Source organism: Papaver somniferum, unplaced genomic scaffold, assembly GCF_003573695.1.
Source record: "Papaver somniferum cultivar HN1 unplaced genomic scaffold, ASM357369v1 unplaced-scaffold_133, whole genome shotgun sequence".
NCBI classification, from domain to species: Eukaryota; Viridiplantae; Streptophyta; class Magnoliopsida; order Ranunculales; family Papaveraceae; genus Papaver; species Papaver somniferum.
In genome coordinates this window covers 6,860,455-6,880,133 of record NW_020622492.1, presented here as the reverse complement: position 1 = coordinate 6,880,133, position 19,679 = coordinate 6,860,455, and positions in this window count along the sequence as shown.

Genomic DNA, 19,679 nt, shown 5'->3' with positions numbered 1-19,679 from the left:
TCTATGCATGTCCTACAGATGGGTGTTGATACTCTTATTTGGGCACCAAATAAAAAGGGAGATTTCTCTGTTAAGAGTGCCTATAACATCCTTAGTAGTAGAACTAATGCAATTGTTAGAAATCAACTGATTCCCAACTCTGTGTGGGTATATTTATGGAGAACTAAGCTCCCACATAAGGTTAAATTATTTGTATGGAAATGCTTGAAAGACATTGTTGATAGACGCATTTATGTGTCTATTTGTTCTCATTTACATGTATTGTTAGTGCTCGTTTTTGTACTTATTTGGTTATTTTGCGCTTTTGTAGGTGTTTTTGGAGAAATAAGCTTTTGCGGCGAAATGGGCTCGAAAAGTGGTATTTACACCCCGAGAGGAACTACCAGAAGCACCCCAGAAGTATGTTGGAGACACCCCAGAAATACCCCGGAGGAACCCCGAAAAAGTGCGGAAAACATCCTAGAAGAATTGCTAAAGGCACCCCTAAGTTGGATAAGGGGCGCCCCATTTCAGGGCATGTACTAAAGGGACTCTCGAAATGGATAAGGGGAGGTCATCTACATAATTCAAATACAATTTTTGGCGGGAAACTGGCAGCAGCGATGAGCAATTTTTGTGTGAGAATCTTTGGGCAGTTTTAAAGAGATTCAATTGTGGAATTCGATTGGGCTGGACTTACTAGAGCAAAACAGGGTTTGTGTGTGCGTTTGGGTCGAACATATTGGGCTAGAATGTCCGGGAGAAGTGAATCAAAGTTCAACAGGGATACGTATTCTTTCTGTTTATTTTCAAAGATTTTGTGAAGAATTTTGGGAAAGTTTTACGCTGGATAAAGATGTACCTAGTCTTGTTCAAGTCAGAGAATAGTTTGGATACGAGAGAATAGCCAACAGAACCACGTGAATCAACAGGAAAGTGATTTTTCTCCAAACTGCCCGAGAAGAATAATGAGATTATTCTCGGATTTGATCGAGTTTCTAGGGAGTTGGATAGCTATAAATAGCTGTGTTTTCATCATAGAAGGGTTAGAAACCATTAGGAGAGAGTTTAGAGGTCTGCAGAGAAGGGAGAATCGAGTTACAGAGAGTTACAGTGCAGCTGCTGCTGCTGCTCGAGGAGGAAGAAGAAGACGAACAACAGACTAGCTAAGACAGTCGTTCTTCAACAGTCTTAAAAGTGGAATCCAGTGTCGTTGTTTTACAACACTTGAGTTGTATTGTTGATTTTCAGCCCTTTCCCCTTTGTAACAGTGGCGCTGTAACACCATTACAGCGTTGCAAATTCCTGTTTCATCTTATATTCATCAATAAAAACACCTATTTTAGCCATGAATTTATCTTGTGAGTGTGTTTTTGGGATGAGGAGCTAAACCCAATCCCAGGGGTGATGGAGGAAGCCATTCTTCCAAAAGTTATGTGGTAAAATTCATTTAAATTTATATATGCAATCCTTTTATGATTAATTGCACCGAATGAAAATTGAATAAATGATTTTGATTAATTAATTGTGTTTTCTCATGATAAAATATGCTTGGTTTATTTCTTTTGATATTTTATGCTTGCGATTAATAATGGATGTTTTGAAAATCTAATTTAGGCAATGATTATAATCACAATTACTTTTGATTGTAATTATAATGTCTAGAATTGCATGATAAGAATTATCATTGAATCACATGAATTTTGGTGTATGGTGAAATCCTGAACCCTGGTCTTTCCATAATATTTACTTCACCTTTGAATTTAATTTGTTTTATCTTTATTTTTATTAAGTCTAAAAATTATTTCCTTCACAAGTCTGAAAAGAACCCAGTTTTTACCACAACTACAATAACTTTGGAAACCATCAAATTTTTGGCGCCGCCGACGCGGATTTGTGTTTAGGTAGCATTTTTTTAGATTTATTTTTTATTATTATTTTTATTTGTTCCTCTTTACGTTTCTTTTTGTGTCTTTGAGGTACAGGTTCGAACTGGAATACTAAGGACTTGGGAACAAAAAGCTAAAAGCTAAAAGAGAAGAAAAAAAAAGACATAATTTTTTTTTTAGGATTTAATTTTTATTATATGTAGCTTTTATTTTTTTTAGAATTTGTAAATAGGCTTTATTTTTCGTAATTTTTGTAATTTTTGGACTTTTTATTTGGACTTTATTCTGGACTTTTGGACATTTTTTTTAAAAAACCCTACGGAAGGGTTATATTAATAATAAAAAAAATATATTAAATTATGTGCAGAGAAGGACGGTGATTATAATATCACCTCGGCCCCTCGGGTTCGCACACGGCATAGGAGTCGTGGCCCGAGTCGACGACAACGGTTCATCCCCCGTCTGGTACGGGAGGTAAGTCCAATCGAAACACTCGCGAATCCCCTGCAAGCGAGTTACTATATTCCTTAAGGTGATAATTGTTTGAGGACGAACCGGACTGTCTTTATTTTCCTAGTAAAGGGCAAGGCCTGGCCTAAACAAGATAAGGGTTCGGATTTCATCACCGTTCCTTTCTTGCCCGTTTTAGGAAAACAAAACCTAACGCGAACCCAAGCTTTAAAATCTGATTAGAAAGAGACCTATAGGGTATCGAGCTTGTTAGGAAAATTTTTCGAAGGATATTGGTTACCTTTTAAGCAATTTCAAAGTTTATGATGACTTCTGGGAGTTGAAACAAACCGCCTTGTAACGCTGGTGAGGCCTTGGGTATCAACGCTCCATTGAGCTTCCCTCGCCTCAGTTTCATCTCACATTAGCTCGGATTGATCCAGAGGGGTTTCTCAAACTGTAACGAATTCCCTTTCGAAGGATTAGAAGCTGGTCTAGAAACAATCTAAGTGGAGCCATCATGCTTTTTGTTTGCTAGAAATCTTTAGGTTTGCTTTGGTGAAGTCGAGTCAGCCTGCTGTGTGTTTGTTAGAACAGCCTTCCTTGTTAGGTTTTTATTCTTTTTGAATTTTTAGTGTATGCCCGATTTTGTTAATAGGGCTTGGAAAAGAGATACTCTAGGTCGATTGATTAGCGAAAAACCTAGTAGTTCTTCTGATTTAAGCAGGGAGCTCGAAGATTCTTCTTTTGAGAGCCCTGTTTTTGGAAACTTCAGTTTTGAGAATTTATCTCTGAGTGATAAAAGTACCCCTAGTACTCCAGTTGTGCCAACGATGACAACTTTGAAAGATTACATGTTCCCAACTAGGACCAACCGAGCTTCATGCATTAAATTGCCAGCCACTACGGCTAATTTTGAGATAAAACCTAGTATTCTTCAGATGATCCCTATATTCTTAGGAAAAGATGATGAGAACCCTTATTTCCATATTAGGGACTTTGAGGAAATCTGTGGGACAATTAGAATAAAAGACCTTACTGATGAAGTCTTGAAACTTAAGATGTTTCCCTTTTCCTTGAGAGATAAAGCCAAGACCTGGCTGAACAACCTACCATCTGAATCCATTGAAACATGGCAGGAACTTATTGCTGCTTTCTATATGAAATTCTACCCTAAGCATAAAACTGCAGCTGTTAGGCAGAAAATTAGTGCTAGTGTGCAACAAGAGGGAGAGTCTCTTTATAGGTTTTTAGAGCGATTCAATGATCTCCTATATCAGTGTCCTCACCATGGATTTGATAATATGAAACTCGTACAGATTATTTATGATGGTTTAGACTATTCGACCAAAGCCATGGTTGAGTCTATGTGCGCTGGTGAATTCACTAGTAAAAATGTTGATGATGCTTTTATCTTCTTAGGAGTTATCGCTGAAAAATCCCAACAGTGGGAATCTTGTGTTGAACCCCCTAAAAGACTCTTGGTCAATAGAAGTAGCACCAATATGGTAGATACGAGTTTTGCGTCAGATGCTAAGTTTGCTGCTTTGTCCAGAAGGTTATAAGCTTTGGAAATGGGTCAGACTAAAAATAGGTCCCTTGTTGAACCTAATAGAGCCTCTCAAGTCTCTACTTGTGGAATAGATCCCGATAATTCATTTTGGGAAGGTCAGGTTAGTGAAGAACAAGCCCATGCTTTCTATAACAACGCTAGGTTTGAGAACCGTCAGAAGTTTGACCCATACTCAGAAACCTACAACCCTGGTTGGAGAAACCATCCTAATTTCTCTTGGTCTAAGGGCCAGAGTCAAGGCCAGTCTAGAAATTCTCAGCCTCCTCCAGGTTTTGCTTTTAAGAACTCTTCAGGTCAAACCCAGTTTCAGAACACTTCTGAGAAAAAGATCTCTACCTTAGAGGAAGCTATCACTATGTTAGTAAGTAACCATGACATGCTATCAAAGAACCACATGAGCTTTCAACAAGAAACTAGGCAGGAATTGAAGAATACTTCCAAGAGTCTTGCCAAGTTAGAACTTCAAGTAGGACAAATAGCTAAGTTTATAAGTGAGAGAGAAGATGGAAGGTTCCCTAGTCATACCGATCCTAACCCCAAAGGAGAGAAATCGTACAATCATGTGAATGTTGTCACAACCCTGAGGAGTGGAAAGAAGGTTGACAACAAGGTTTCCATGCCTGATAGTGAACATGTTGTAGTTCACCCTGCTGAGCCAGAGAATGAAGAGACTGATAGAGTCTCTAAAGAGACCAATGAGGGTCCTGTTAATCCCGGCTTTGTTCCCAGAGCCCCGTTTCCCCAGCTGCTAGTTCCGACTAAAAGGGAGTCCAACTTTAATGATATATTGGAGGTTTTTAAGCAGGTTAATATCAACCTTCCATTATTATATGCAATTAGGCAGATTCCCTCTTATGCCAAGTTCCTTAAGAACTTGTGTACGCGAAAGCGTAAGCTCAGTCTCTAGAGGAAAGCCTTCATAGCTAGTCATGTGAGTTCTATTATTCAGAATACCACTACTCCTAAGTATAAAGACCCAGGGTCCCCGACCATTTCTTGCACAATAGGTAAATACCGTGTTGAGAAAGCGATTCTTAACTTAGGAGACAGTGTGAACTTAATGCCATACCATGTGTACCTTAAGCTAGGACTTGGTGAGATGAAACCTACCCAGATGACACTTCAGTTAGCTGATAGGTCCGTTAAAATTCCTCGTGGTGTGATCGAGGATGTTCTCATAGAGGTTGACAAGTTTATATATCCGGTAGATTTTGTTATCCTAGATACCCAACCTATCCCTGACCCAGAGAACCAAATACCAGTGATTTTAGGTCGCCCGTTTTTAGCTACATCCAATGCGATCATCAATTGTCGAAATGGTATAATGAATTTGTCTTTTGGTAATATGACTATTGAGCTGAACATTTTTAATATTAGTAATCTACCCTCCGAGCTAGATGAATCGAGCGTAGAAGAGGTAAACATGATAGGAACCTTAGTTCAGGAGTCATTACCAAACATCGTATCGAAAGATCCGTTAGAGAGTTGTTTATCCCATTTTAGCCTGGATTTCGACGATGGTAGTAACATTGAACAAGTAAATGCTCTGTTAGATTCCATTCATGTGTTAGATATTGATATATGGAAATATAGGTTTGAACCATTACTAGCTTCCGAGTCTACCTTAATACCTTGTTTAAAAAAGCCTCCTGAGTTGGAGCCTAATTATACATTTTTAGGCCCACCCAAGTCTTTTCCTGTGATTGTAGCATCCGATTTGGATAGTGATCAGGAGAATAGGCCAGAGACCGTGCTTCAAGAAAATAAGGAAGTTTTAGAGTGGACCATAGTAGCTATGAAGCAAGTAGAGGATGAACAACCTGATTATAACTTAGAGAAAGCAATTGACCTTTTTCAAGAACCCGGTGGTCTAGAAATTAGGAACATTGTGACTAGTCTATGTAGAGGCACCCAAAATTCTAAGTTTGGGGGTAGAGAACTAGAATAATCTCTTGAGCATTTTAAGGACTGGGAAGATCCGGAAATCCAAAAAATAATTAAAGGTTCGTCTGAGAGTAGTGAAAACCCTAAGTTTGGGGGTAGTAATGGTTATTGTGATTGTCAAGTATCCCCATTGGAAGTCCCTAACTTGGGACTCAAGCCTAGTGAGGTATTCCCTGAGTCTATTCAGACTCCACAACCCGATCCTCCTGATACTGTCCAGGAGAAAATCCATATGTTAGAGACCCGTTTTTCGGATGAATCAGTTTGCCGAGACACTCATATGAAGCCCAAGTGGGCACCTCAGATAAATCCAGTTGTTTTGCGAGAAACTTTATATCAGGTTGTGCTCTATCTGCTCATTTTTCTGCTTGAGCATTTGTCTCCTATTCGTGGAAGTTCTATTTGGTCTTATGGACCCACAATTGTTTCGACTATTGGTATACGACTTTGGAAGGTGACAATTCTTTTAGAGGTATTTGATGTCTAGTTAATGACTATAAATTTAGCATTTACTGGGAGGCTCCCGCGTTCATGTGATACGGTAATATCCTTCCTTATTTCTTTTCCCTCCAGTGGTAATAGTTTCTCCTTGTTCATGCTTTTAATTTCATCTTTAGAACATTGAGGACAATGTTAAATTTAAGTTTGGGGGTGGGGAAGAAACACTTTTTGTCACCTTTTTGCAATAAATAAACTCCAGAGCTTAGAAATTTATGCCTATTGAGGATTGCACTAACTAATCTAAGTGGATGGAAGCATGTTGGTTGTAGGAGTTGAGGAACCAATCTGATTAGGTGGAAACATCTATAAGAGTCTATTCATAAAAGCACAGAGCTCAGGTGTTAGAAATAACATGATAGTTTCACCATATCTCGTCGAGTCCTTTTCACTTCTATTTTTATTTTTCTTTTTAAATATGTTTCTAAGTGATTTGGTGGGGCTCACGATTCAAGTTGTTACCAATGCTAGGGTGAATTAGAGTGATTGAGATACCATTAAAAAAAAAGTTGAAAAAAAAAGTTGAAAAAAAAAAGACATTGAGACCAGACCATTTGACCAAAAGGAATAAATTCAATAAAGTCGACCACTGGTACCCTTGTATATGCCAGTTGTGTTGACCTAGAGTTGGTTTATCGACCACTTGTACCCTTGTATATGCCAGTGTGTTGATATTAGTCAGACTAGTATCTCAATCCATTAGGATATGTTCATTTTGGCGGAGGCCTTCAGACAGATATGGGAAACGCCGTTCACTTAGTAAACATCAAAACCATATATGTTTTTCTATATCCATCTTCTTGATCTATCCATGTGATTAGTTTTGACTCTAAATATGATGTCCATAGTGCAACTATCTGAGTAGAGCTCTGTCACTTTATATGAATTTTAGTATGCTTGAGTGCAAACTCGTGTACAACAATTGGAATTTCGCATCAGGGTACTTCTTCCTGTAGTCAATAAGTATGCCAACCAAGGAGATTCTTTAGTGCCTTCCAAGGTTCTGCGTAGATAGCTAAGGTCTGGAGTACAGGTTTTGGGGGTATATCTCTTGTAATCCCTCCCGAGACTATAACTCGGCCACTAGGGACACCTAGGGGTTTAAAGGCTTATTGCATACGCTAAATGCAATCGACGATGCCTGCGACAGTGAGTTAGGATTTTATTTTGTAGTTTTGATTTGCTCGGGACTAGCAAATAATAAGTTTGGGGGTATTTGATAGACGCATTTATGTGTCTATTTGTTCTCATTTACATGTATTGTTAGTGCTCGTTTTTGTACTTATTTGGTTATTTTGCGCTTTTGTAGGTGTTTTTGGAGAAATAAGCTTTTGCGGCGAAATGGGCTCGAAAAGTGGTATTTACACCCCGAGAGGAACTACCAGAAGCACCCCAGAAGTATGTTGGAGACACCCCAGAAATACCCCAGAGGAACCCCGAAAAAGTGCGGAAAACATCCTAGAAGAATTGCTAAAGGCACCCCTAAGTTGGATAAGGGGCACCCCATTTCAGGGCATGTACTAAAGGGACTCTCGAAATGGATAAGGGGAGGTCATCTACATAATCAAATACAATTTTTGGCGGGAAACTGGCAGCAGCGATGAGCAATTTTTGTGTGAGAATCTTTGGGCAGTTTTAAAGAGATTCAATTGTGGAATTCGATTGGGCTGGACTTACTAGAGCAAAACAGGGTTTGTGTGTGCGTTTGGGTCGAACATATTGGGCTAGAATGTCCGGGAGAAGTGAATCAAAGTTCAACAGGGATACGTATTCTTTCTGTTTATTTTCAAAGATTTTGTGAAGAATTTTGGGAGAGTTTTACGCTGGATAAAGATGTACCTAGTCTTGTTCAAGTCAGAGAATAGTTTGGATACGAGAGAATAGCCAACAAAACCACGTGAATCAACAAGAAAGTGATTTTTCTCCAAACTTCCCGAGAAGAATAATGAGATTATTCTCGGATTTTATCGAGTTTCGAGGGAGTTGGATAGCTATAAATAGCTGTGTTTTCATCATAGAAGGGTTAGAAACCATTAGGAGAGAGTTTAGAGGTCTGCAGAGAAGGGAGAATCGAGTTACAGAGAGTTACAGTGCTGCTGCTGCTGCTGCTCGAGGAGGAAGAAGAAGACGAAGAACATACTAGCTAAGACAGTCGTTCTTCAACAGTCTTAAAAGTGGAACCCAGTGTCGTTGTTTTACAGCACTTGAGTTGTATCGTTGACTTTCATCCCTTTCCCCTTTGTAACAGTGGCGCTGTAACACCATTACAGCGTTGCAAATTCCTGTTTCATCTTATATTCATCAATAAAAACACCTATGTTAGCCATGAATTTATCTTGTGAGTGTGTTTTTGGGATGAGGAGCTAAACCCAATCCCAGGGGTGATGGAGGAAGCCATTCTTCCAAAAGTTATGTGGTAAAATTTATTTAAATTTATTTATGCAATCCTTTTATGATTAATTGCACCGAATGAAAATTGAATAAATGATTTTTATTAATTAATTGTGTTTTCTCTTGATGAAATATGCTTGGTTTATTGCTTTTGATATTTCATGCTTGCGATTAACAATGGATGTTTTGAAAATCTTATTTAGGCAATGATTAGAATCACAATTACTTTTGATTGGAATTATAATGTCTAGAATTGCATGATAAGAATTATCATTGAATCACATGAATTTTGGTGTATGGTGAAATCCTGAACCCTGGTCTTTCCATAATATTTACTTCACCTTTGAATTTAATTTGTTTTATCTTTATTTTTATTAAGTCTAAAAATTATTTTCTTCACAAGTCTGAAAAGAACCCAGTTTTTACCACAACTACAACAACTTTTGGAAAACCATCAATTGTTCCCACTAGGAGTGAGATTTCTAGATATAAAAATGATATTGATCTTCATTGTGAATTTTGTAATTCCACTTTAGAAACACCTAATCATCTCTTTATGGAATGTCGATATGCTAAATCTATATGGATAGGCATTAATGTGAATATGCATAAAGTTATGATTAGGCATGATAATCTATTAAGCTGGATCTTGAGTTGGTTCGATACTGCTTCTTAGCAGGAGGTAGGTGAAAATGGAGATGTTGTGAAAAAGCTTTACCATCTGATGATAACTATCTGGGCTATATGGAAAGATAGGTGTATCCTTGTCTTTCAAAATGTTAAGCCTAATAGGAATCTCTCTATTGAAAGAATCCTGAATCTAAGTAGCCATTGTTTATCTCTTAAAAATTTTAATGTGTCTTCTAGCACCTCTTATTTGCAGGTACCGGCTTGGAGTCCCCCGGAGAGAGACGGATTCAATATTAAAATGAAATCCTCTTTTGTCAAGGAAACACTTAGGGTAGCATTGGACTAATTATGAGAGATTTTGCAGGTGATTGCAAAGGAGCAAAAGGAAGATGCTTTGGTAAAGGGTTGATCAAAGACTATGAAGTGGAACAACTCGATTGCCTTGCGATGAATGACACAATATGCTGGGATATAAGCAAAGGATCAGCATATGTAGTTTTTGAGTCCGAAAATGAAGCTTTATTTAAATCTATCAATGAACAAACATCATATGTTCACTGGAGGAATCAAGGATTAATTATCGACATAAAACTTATTTTTAAAAGTCATGTTGGTTGGTCTTTTAGTCTTGTTAGGAGATTTAAAAATGGTGTAGCAGACTTTCTCGCAAAAAAAGCCAGAACTACCATGTCTATTTGTGAGTATGACGAGGGAGTTTCTCATGACATTGAAAATGTAATCCTCAAGGAAAAATCAATTGTAACCATCCATTCTCTATAAATATATTTTCTTCTTGTATCAAAAAAAAAAAAAACTACAAACAAAAAACAATTGCATCACACAAAAAAAAAAAGAAGCTAGCTACGATAGCCAACTCCTCTTAAACTTCCTCTTCGATTACTAATTCTATAAGGCTTACTTTTGGAAAAAAAATTGCAGACATAATGTCCATATACTCAAAAAGCCCTCATAAAATTCCTATTCTTCATCACCATATTCATCCGAAGCATAGGCACCCGGCACAAGCTTTATTGGAGATTGAGCCGGTTTCTTAGGTGCCTGAACCCTTAGATCTTGCTTTTACTTAAGATATTCTTTTCTATAGGCAGGATCCCTAATGAATTTTGCACGAATTTCATCATTTTTAATTTTACTGACCTCGTCCAAATCCTTTTTAGAAAGAATCACGTTGCTCCTTCGAAGTCCTAGGAGACGCTCCCTTAAGCACCTTTTTACCAAGCCCGGTGTTAAGAACTTCAATACTTTCGCCCGAATCCGAACCTTATCAATCTTTATGACCCGCAGAAACAGTCTCAAGTCCAGAAAAAAAAACAATGGAGAATTGGGGCATCGATCCTCATACCTTTCGCATGCTAAGCGAGCTCTCTGCCATTTCTTGTGGAATACTTACCACTACACTACAACGAAAAAATGGCAGCTTCAGGCTAAGCAAGACTGACGCAGGCGTAGCCTAACCACGCATAGCTAGATACTAACGAGACCAACCTAAAACTGAATAATTAGAGGACACCAAATCGTATGTGTTGGAGCTCATCAAATTAGATGTATCCAAATGGAAGAAAGTCGATTGGACTATCATTGATCGCCTTGTTTGGTTTGGAATGACCAAGCCTTTAGGCTAAGCATTATGGTGAAGGATTTCTCTTAGCTATATCTTATCCTAAGCTGAGGTAAACGGGTCCCAGGCCAACTTCACCATGGATGATGCTATCCCTTAGCTAAACCCCACCGAAACTTAGTTTCCATGTAAATATTGCCAAATATAAATTGAGCACCTATTTTCTTTTTCCCAAATATTCTTCCGGTGGAATTTTTGCATAGGTTAAAAGAGAATTAAGAGGAAAAAAAAGATATATAATAGGTAAAAAAGATCAATGAAAATGAGAAGTTTTAGTATAAAAGAGTAAAAACTAGAAACGGATCCGTCGAAAATCACATAGAAACTGAGTTTCGGTAAAGTAGTTTTTCAAAAGAATCTTAGTTTTCGTGTGATTTACCTTAGCAACAACGTGGATCATATCTAATCACCTTTCAACTGTATTTAAGGGATGTTGCTACATTTAAGCGACATGGAAGACCATATTAGTTGGATTTCGCTACAATTAAGCTATAGTGAAGCGAAATCGTATAACATAATGATTGTCCTTAGGTTATGCTTATTTTATTGTTTTTTTTTTTTTTATGAACAAGGAACCTTTTCATTAATGAAAATCCGAGGTTATAATGAGTTTAAGATCGAAAATAATATAATACGAAGTAACATGAGCATACCATAAAAGTATAATACCGAGAAATCCGACAAGAGAAAGGGAAGGATTACAGGTGTAAGATAAATACAAGTATGAATAAGATCCGATTAAATCAGAGGAAGATGGTTTTTCTCGGAAATAAATTCGAACCATTTAGTTTGTCTTTCTTCTTTAGAAAGATGTGCTCCCAAAATAAATCGAATTTCTCAAATCTCTTGTAACTAGTAATGAAGCTTCCATCCTCAATGAAATCACCGATAAAAATTTCGTCGTCGGATTAGCTGCTGATGAAGATTCCGTCGCAGGAGACAACAAAGATGAAGATTCCGTCGTTGGAGAGCATTACTATTGATACTAAAATCCAATCTAATAACCATGAACCGTCAAACGAAGACAAACCTCAAAAAAGTAGATAAAACCACCATAATAGTTTAGATAAGTAGTAAACATAATAACAACTAAGATAAAACTACTGACTAACCTAGAAAGCAAGAAATAGTGAAGAAATCTTAACAAAAGGACAAGGGTTGTTATTGATGGTTTTGTTGAAGAAGAAGGAATGAGAGAGATAGAATGGAGGAGATTAGAATAAGGGTTGGTTATTTTACCGATTGGGATCCCTTAATAAAAGGTTTTAACAAAACCTTTTGAAAAAAAGTTAGTAACTGTGGGATGTCATACATCTATTGGCTTTTCTTTTAGGTGATGTGTCCTTTAACTAATTCACTCCTAAGTTGTGGATTTAAATATGTCCGACCAAACCTAAATATAAAAATTATTATGAAAAAATAATGACAAAAGTTTCTGAAAATGTATAACTGTATTTGTAAATCTATTAGGTTGAAAATTAATCTTATTCCCATACTTTTTTCTTATAAAGAAGACAATAATATTCATTGCATCTCCTTGATTTACACTCGAAGTTATTATTTTTTTCATGAATGTTTTGAATAGTATATGTGGAATCATCAATCAAAATATCGAAACTTAAATTTAGGAGGAAGGGGCAGAACTTTAATTATATCATGTTGTTGGATTAGTTAATTTTGCTTTTAAGTTTCTCTGAGCGCACCCTTGCATCCAATAACATTCACTCTCTTTGTTTGCATGACTTTCTTTGATTTTGAGTTGTCATGTCAGTTACAAGAAAACAAAGTCATGCAACATTTTAGAACCAGATGGGCACAATGATACTGGGATCTTTGGAAGATACCTTCTTCCTCCAAACATGCCGATTCACATAAAAAAAATCGGGAAGGAGATTGAAAATAAAAAACCATCGTAAAGAAGAAAAAAAAATCATTTAAGTTTATGATTTGATATTCTTTTCGGCGGTTGAACATTAAAATGTTTTTCGGAGATTTGTTACGTTTTTCTTAAAACTTCTCATTGTTATATTTTCTTTCCTATATTTATGCAATCATGTTTGACTTGTCACTTGTTAAATCCATACGCATAATTAAGTGTCTTATTATCCAAAATATAAACCGTTTAAATGTATGGGGTCTTATAGTTAGTAGATTTTGTTGAAAGGTTTTGTCAAAACCTTTTGTTAAGAGATCTCTATCCTTATTTTATTGGAATGACGTATGGAGCCATTCATTTCTTGGAAAATGTCTGCCTTATGACACTCAGTGGACAATCTCATTGGCCTATTCATATGAAACGTGGCAACATTGCCATACCAGGTGGCACGTCAAACCAACTAAGCTACTATGATAAAAAGAACTACGTGATTGAATCCCTATCGAGAGATATTGTCTATCTTTTCAGCGATAGTGATTCTATCGATGGCTATTTTCTGAATATCGCTTGATATTGTTAATATCACCGATGTTCGAATCGATATCGCCAATGGTCAACTCTATAACGCCTATAAATACCACTCCCCTCTTATATGAGTGAGAAATGAAACAGAAACAAAAAATTCAAAGGATCTACTAGCACCCCAGTAAGTGGATTAAATTATGTGCATGATAAAATAAAATACGAGTTTCAACCTTTTAGACAACTAGCCGTTGATGGTGTATTCCTTATGCACATGTCTGGCCATCCAGAGGGAGTTAACTCAATCGCTCTAAGAGGTGGGTGATCTGATGTTTGTATGATGTTCAAGTTACTTCCCCTTTATATTCAAGAAGAAGTCTGAAGATATTCTTGGTGGAGTTTATGTGATATACAACCTAGAAACCATAGGACTCAAATAGTTCAATTTATATTGGATCGATGGTGGAAGACTACGCACGTTCATTTTCAAAGATTTTGAATGTGGTAAGTTTGTTTTTTCTCGTAATTTTTTTTTAGTTTTATAATATTCAACAAACTTTAACTATGAATATGTTATTAAGTAGGAGTTACACAATTAAATTTGTACATGTTGACGGGAATTCCATGCGAGGGAAATTCGAAAAGGAGAGGGTACCAAGTACACCACCAACTTTTTTCGCTCGGAAACCTGTATGGACAAAACTTGATACAATTGCAAGTAGACCAACTTAATGATCCTTTTACATTTCTATCTCTTCTCCATCAGTATATATAGACAAAGGAGTCCGTGAACCCGATTATTACAAGAAGTACTTGGACGATCCCAAAAATAAATATCCAAGATCAATCTAGTCGTATCCAAATAATCCAATTAGAACCGTTCGCATACTAGGTACGCAAACAAGGTTCCCGGACCTTTACAGGTAAAACCGTTCGCATGCTAGGTACACAACAAGGTTCCCGGACCTGAATCATAACAATACAGTTCACATACTAGGTATGCATACCGTGTTGTATCCAGACATGGTTAATTGTTCTAAACTCCCATTTCAATTGTTCAAACATCCTTATAAGAAAACAATAGTTGTCTCACACAAACTATTAGCTTCAAGTAATTTTCAAGTGATCGAATGATCAATACGAAACTTTCCAAGTCGACATCAAATGATTGTCTCACACAAGTCATGTAAGATGTTTCAGGGCAATTTTCACATGATCATCTTTTGACTTAATATTTAGTTTCTTTTTTTCCTTTTCTAAATCATGAATTTTATTAATCAAAGATTATTCAAAATACAACAATCAGCCAAGTAATTTCCAAGGCAAATTAAAGTAAAAATAAAAACTGAAAATTTAGAAAAAAGTAAAAACTACAAAAATACTAAGTATTCCTTATGAGAATCTGAAATACATATCTTCTTCATTCTCCAATCTTCCAAGAAATTGTGGCTTTGCATCATAGTATTGAATAACACCTCTGTTTAATAAGACTCCATTCTTTGCCATCTTGTCAGCAGTGAAATTGGTTTCTCTGTATGAATGTCTCAAACTGATTGATGGAATTTTTTTCTTAATCCTTTCCCATCTACTTTTGACAATCTATGGCACCTTGTTATTTGAAAAAGCAACTAACACTGCTTTTGAATCCAGATCAAAGCATACATCAAGAAAGAATTTCCTAGCAGCCCATTCTCCTGCCACTTTTTTTCTTCATAAACTTATTAATGAAAATTAATGCTCTGAGAAAGCTCTATGAAAATTAATGTGGCAGCAACCCATTCTCCTGCCACAATCAGAGCCATTACCTCTGCTAAGTAATTAGTTGTTATTCCCAATCCACTTGAAGCAACTCCAATACAGTCACTTGAACTGTTTCTTGCAATAAATCCTAATTCTTCCATTCCTGGATTACCCTTAGATGCTCCATCATAGCTTATTAATATTTGGTTTAGCACAGGCAGCTTAAAAAAGCATTGTTTCACTCTTGTAGTTTTAGTTTTAACCCCCGAGATGCCAAAAATAAGAGAATCTGTAAATCATACATAGTCCCCCATATCTCTCCTCTCATTCTTACACTGCATTCACTTGTAATTCTTATTATTCTCTGTTTGAATTTTTCCACATTTGGAATCACATCTTCATAAGTTACTGAGTTTCTTGTAAGCCAAAGTTCCACCATTGTATTAAATACACTGTTGTACCATACTTCCTTGATTGCAGAGATTTTACCTTTGGCCACATCCACAACTTTCTCAAAATATTTTGGACTTGAGCAGTTAAAAATTCCACTTAACCAATGCCATATCTGTTCACTGAAACTACAAGACCAGAGAATATGACCCATTGTGTCTTGATTATTTCCACAGATGTAGCATTTAGATACAGTGGAGAATCATGTTTTCCTAACAGTTTCCTCAGTTGCACAAGCTCCTATTAAGATTTTCCATAGATTACAAGAGGTATAAGGGTGAATACATGGTTGCCATACCTGATTACCCCATGCCAAAACTGTATATTTTTTCTTATCATCTGAGCTGCACCATCCACTGTAAATTTCCCAGTCATATCATTTATCCAAACTTTTTTGTCTTTCCCATTCATCAAAACATGAAACTCACTAGTATCAAAGTATTTTAATATTTGAGCTTGAATTTTCCATTCACCATTTTGGATTAGATCTTTCACCTTGAGCATGTTGTATTACATAATAATCCTCAGCATGCTTGTCAATTAAAGCATATTCTTTAATACATTTATCCTTCCAAACTGATATCCTGCGACCATCACCCACAATCCATCTACTTCTTTCATACATCTCAGACATTACCCATTTGATCCCAGGCCAGATAGAAGATTGTTTATAATATTTGATCCACTCACCATTTTTATTCTTGTATTTAACTCTCATAAGAAGAGCCCATTCTTCATCTTCATTTTCTATCTTCCATAGAAACTTCATTAGTAAAGCTTTGTTCATTACTTCAAGTCTTCTTAATCCCGAACCACCCTCCTCCACAGGAGAATTTACTTCATCCAATTTTACTGTAATTAATTTTTTTACTGCAGGATCCCCTGCCCACAAGAAATTTCTGATAACTTTGGCCATTTGTAAACATCCATAGTGTATATAGGCATGCTACATAAAACAAACTTAACCAGACTAAGTCTTGCTGAGAAAGCTAACAACTTGCCCATCCATCCGACTAGCATCTTTTGCATCATTTCCACCATTCCCCATACTTGTTGTGTTTTTACTCTTCCTGGATAAGTATAACTCCCAAATACTTGTCAGGGAAAAAAGATAGTTTCATCTGTACAAATTATGCAATTCCCTGCAATTCCTTGCTTCCATCTGGATTAAGTATAACTTCCTGGATTGATATTTATTTTACAACTAAACTCTTCAAGAATATGATGAACATAGTTATAGCAAAAAGCTTCCAAAATATATTTCGATAAATAGATAACCGAGATAAACTCAGCTCGAAATATCAAATGTGTATAATGTAAAAGTCTATATAGCGATACGACTTAGTCTCATTAGAAGATAGAATAGAATAGACTTCTGAGTGATAGATAAGTTTTAGTCTCCACATACCTTTTGTTGATGAACTTCCTCCAAGCTCTCCCCAGTAAAGCTTCGTCTTCAATCGATGAACGTTGTGAAGTATAAAGCTCAACTACACATTTTATCCTGACCCGCGACATAGCTATAAGTAGAGTAGAAATCAAGACTGTAGTTTTGATCAACTAAACTTGACAAACAAGCTTGAGATAGCAACGCTTGCGAGTTCGACCGAGCAGTGCTCTAACACACTATACATGTATTATACTATTATGGAACCACCACCGCCGTAAACTCTTATATTTGGGTATAGGCCACTATTACCTATTTTATAGTTAATAATCTATATTTCCTCTATCAAACTAATTAATTACCAAGTATTAGCAATAACTGGTCATAAAATAGTTTCAACATCCAACTATGTTCACACACACCAAAATAAAATATGAGCCAGAACTAGGCTGAGATTCGTGATAAAACATAAAAAAAAATTATTTAAGTCCGTAGTCTAAGTAGAAGTTCATTATCTTCTTCTATGTTTTTATCAAATGACAGTATCCCAAACATCAAAACACAACAATGATGAAATGACACCTAAAAAATACCTATATATAAATGATTCCTATCATTACCCTGTTGATTCCATGTCTCCACCACTACCACCACAACAAAGAAAACGCAAAGAAAGTAGCGCTGAGAAACAAAATTTATTAAGAGACAATGGACTTCTCATACTTCTCCTTCTAAAGATGACATAAATAGAGTAGCATAAAATGTGAGAAAAAAAATGAGCCTGTAATATCTTTAAAAACCACAAATTTAGCATAATCGACATATAGCTCGCTGAATCTGAATTGGGGAAAATTCAATATCTGAAACACGAATCTACATCTAACAGGTCAATTATTAAGCTTCAATTATACACAATTATGAAATCCTCTTATCGGAAATCGGAACCTAAATAAGATTTCATGATTTGTTGATAAACTCCATTCTCCGTCAACCAAATCTTCACCACCAGGTCCACCACCACCAACAACAATAATGTTACAGCACCATCACCACCGCCGACAGAAACTTAAACAAGAGAAACAAGATAACTACTGAATTCCCTTTTATCTCCATCAACAATTTAGGAATTGATGTAACTTGAATTTCGATCTATAAAATGAATCAACAAATTGCACCTCCCCCACCACCAACACCACCACCACCATCATCATTATTTCTTGAAACTTTGATAAATTCGAATAAGTTCGACTCTAAAACCAGAAATCGAAACCTAAAATCAGATTTCGATCTCTTTGAATACGATTTTAAAAAGTAGGAAACACCAATTAGTCATAGGAATAATATATTAGAGTTAGTTTGGTCCAATTGACCCAGTCAACTATCTGTTTGGTCTTTTTTAAAAATATACTCCATCCGTCCAACTTTACTTGCCTAAATTGTGTTTTTTTTTAACAAATTTGTACCAAAAAATTGGTATATTTCCTATTAAAATTTTCTAATTATCAAGAAAGAAACAAAAACTAGGATATGAAAACTAGTATATTGAACAAACAATTTGAAAGATCGATGGTGTATGTGGAAGTAATTTGAATTTCTTTCAAGTTTTTGCAAAATCCAAATTAAGCAAGTAAACTTGGATGGAGGGAGTATATTGCTGTTTGGTCCTAGAAATTATTGTTTGGTCCTAGGGTGGATAATACCCACGCGGGATGACGTCATGGATGATGTAATTTTCGTTTGGTAGTGGCATAAATACCCTTTCGGGATCATATATATGCAAAAAATATGTAGAAAATATTTTATTTTCAGATTCACTTTCTCTCTCTCTTCTTTAATTTCAGATCTAGTTTCTCCCTTCTTTCCATTTTTTTTCTTTGCTGATGATGAAGTAGATGAAGATGATGATGAAATATGATGATGATGATGAAGACGATGAAGTTTTTTGGACATGAACTCTATTGAAGATGCTACTACTACAACTTTTGAAAACGATGAACTCTGTTGAAGATGTTGTTGTTGTTTTGATGATGAAGACGATGGTGTTGAAGATTTTGCTGATGTTTATGATGATGATGAACCTTTATCATCTTCACCTGCTTCTGTAAGTTTCAGATCTACGAAAAAACCTTGAAAATTATATGATTTCTTCATTGTTTTCTTCTTCTTCATCATCACTTGGATCTGTGTTCTTGATTTTTTCGTCATCTTCATCGTCTCCATCATTTTTTTTCGTAGATCCAATACTGCGGTTGTTGAAGATGATGAAGATGATGAATTTGATAAAGTTTATTGATTAGAGTGAACTCGGTTGAAGAATGATGAAGACGACGAAGTTCATCAAACAAAATGAACTCTGGTTTTTTATGGATTTTTGTCTGTGTTCATGTTAAAGAATGAAGTCTGTTTTATATCTTGAATTATTAGGTGTCCATCTTAAAGAATCTTGAATTAGTTAGTTTTTGATAGGTGTTCATTTTGACGAATGAACTCTGATTTTTGTTCATAATTATGAATTTTTGATTGGGTGTTCATTTGAGAATGAACTCTGATTTTCGTTCATAGTAATGAACTTTGATTGGGTGTTCATTTTGACGAATGAACTCTGATTTTTTTCATAGTTATGAACTTTGATTGGCTATTCATTTGAAAGAATGAACTCTGTTTTCATATAGGTTTTATTAGGTATTCATTCGAAAGAATAAACTTTGTTT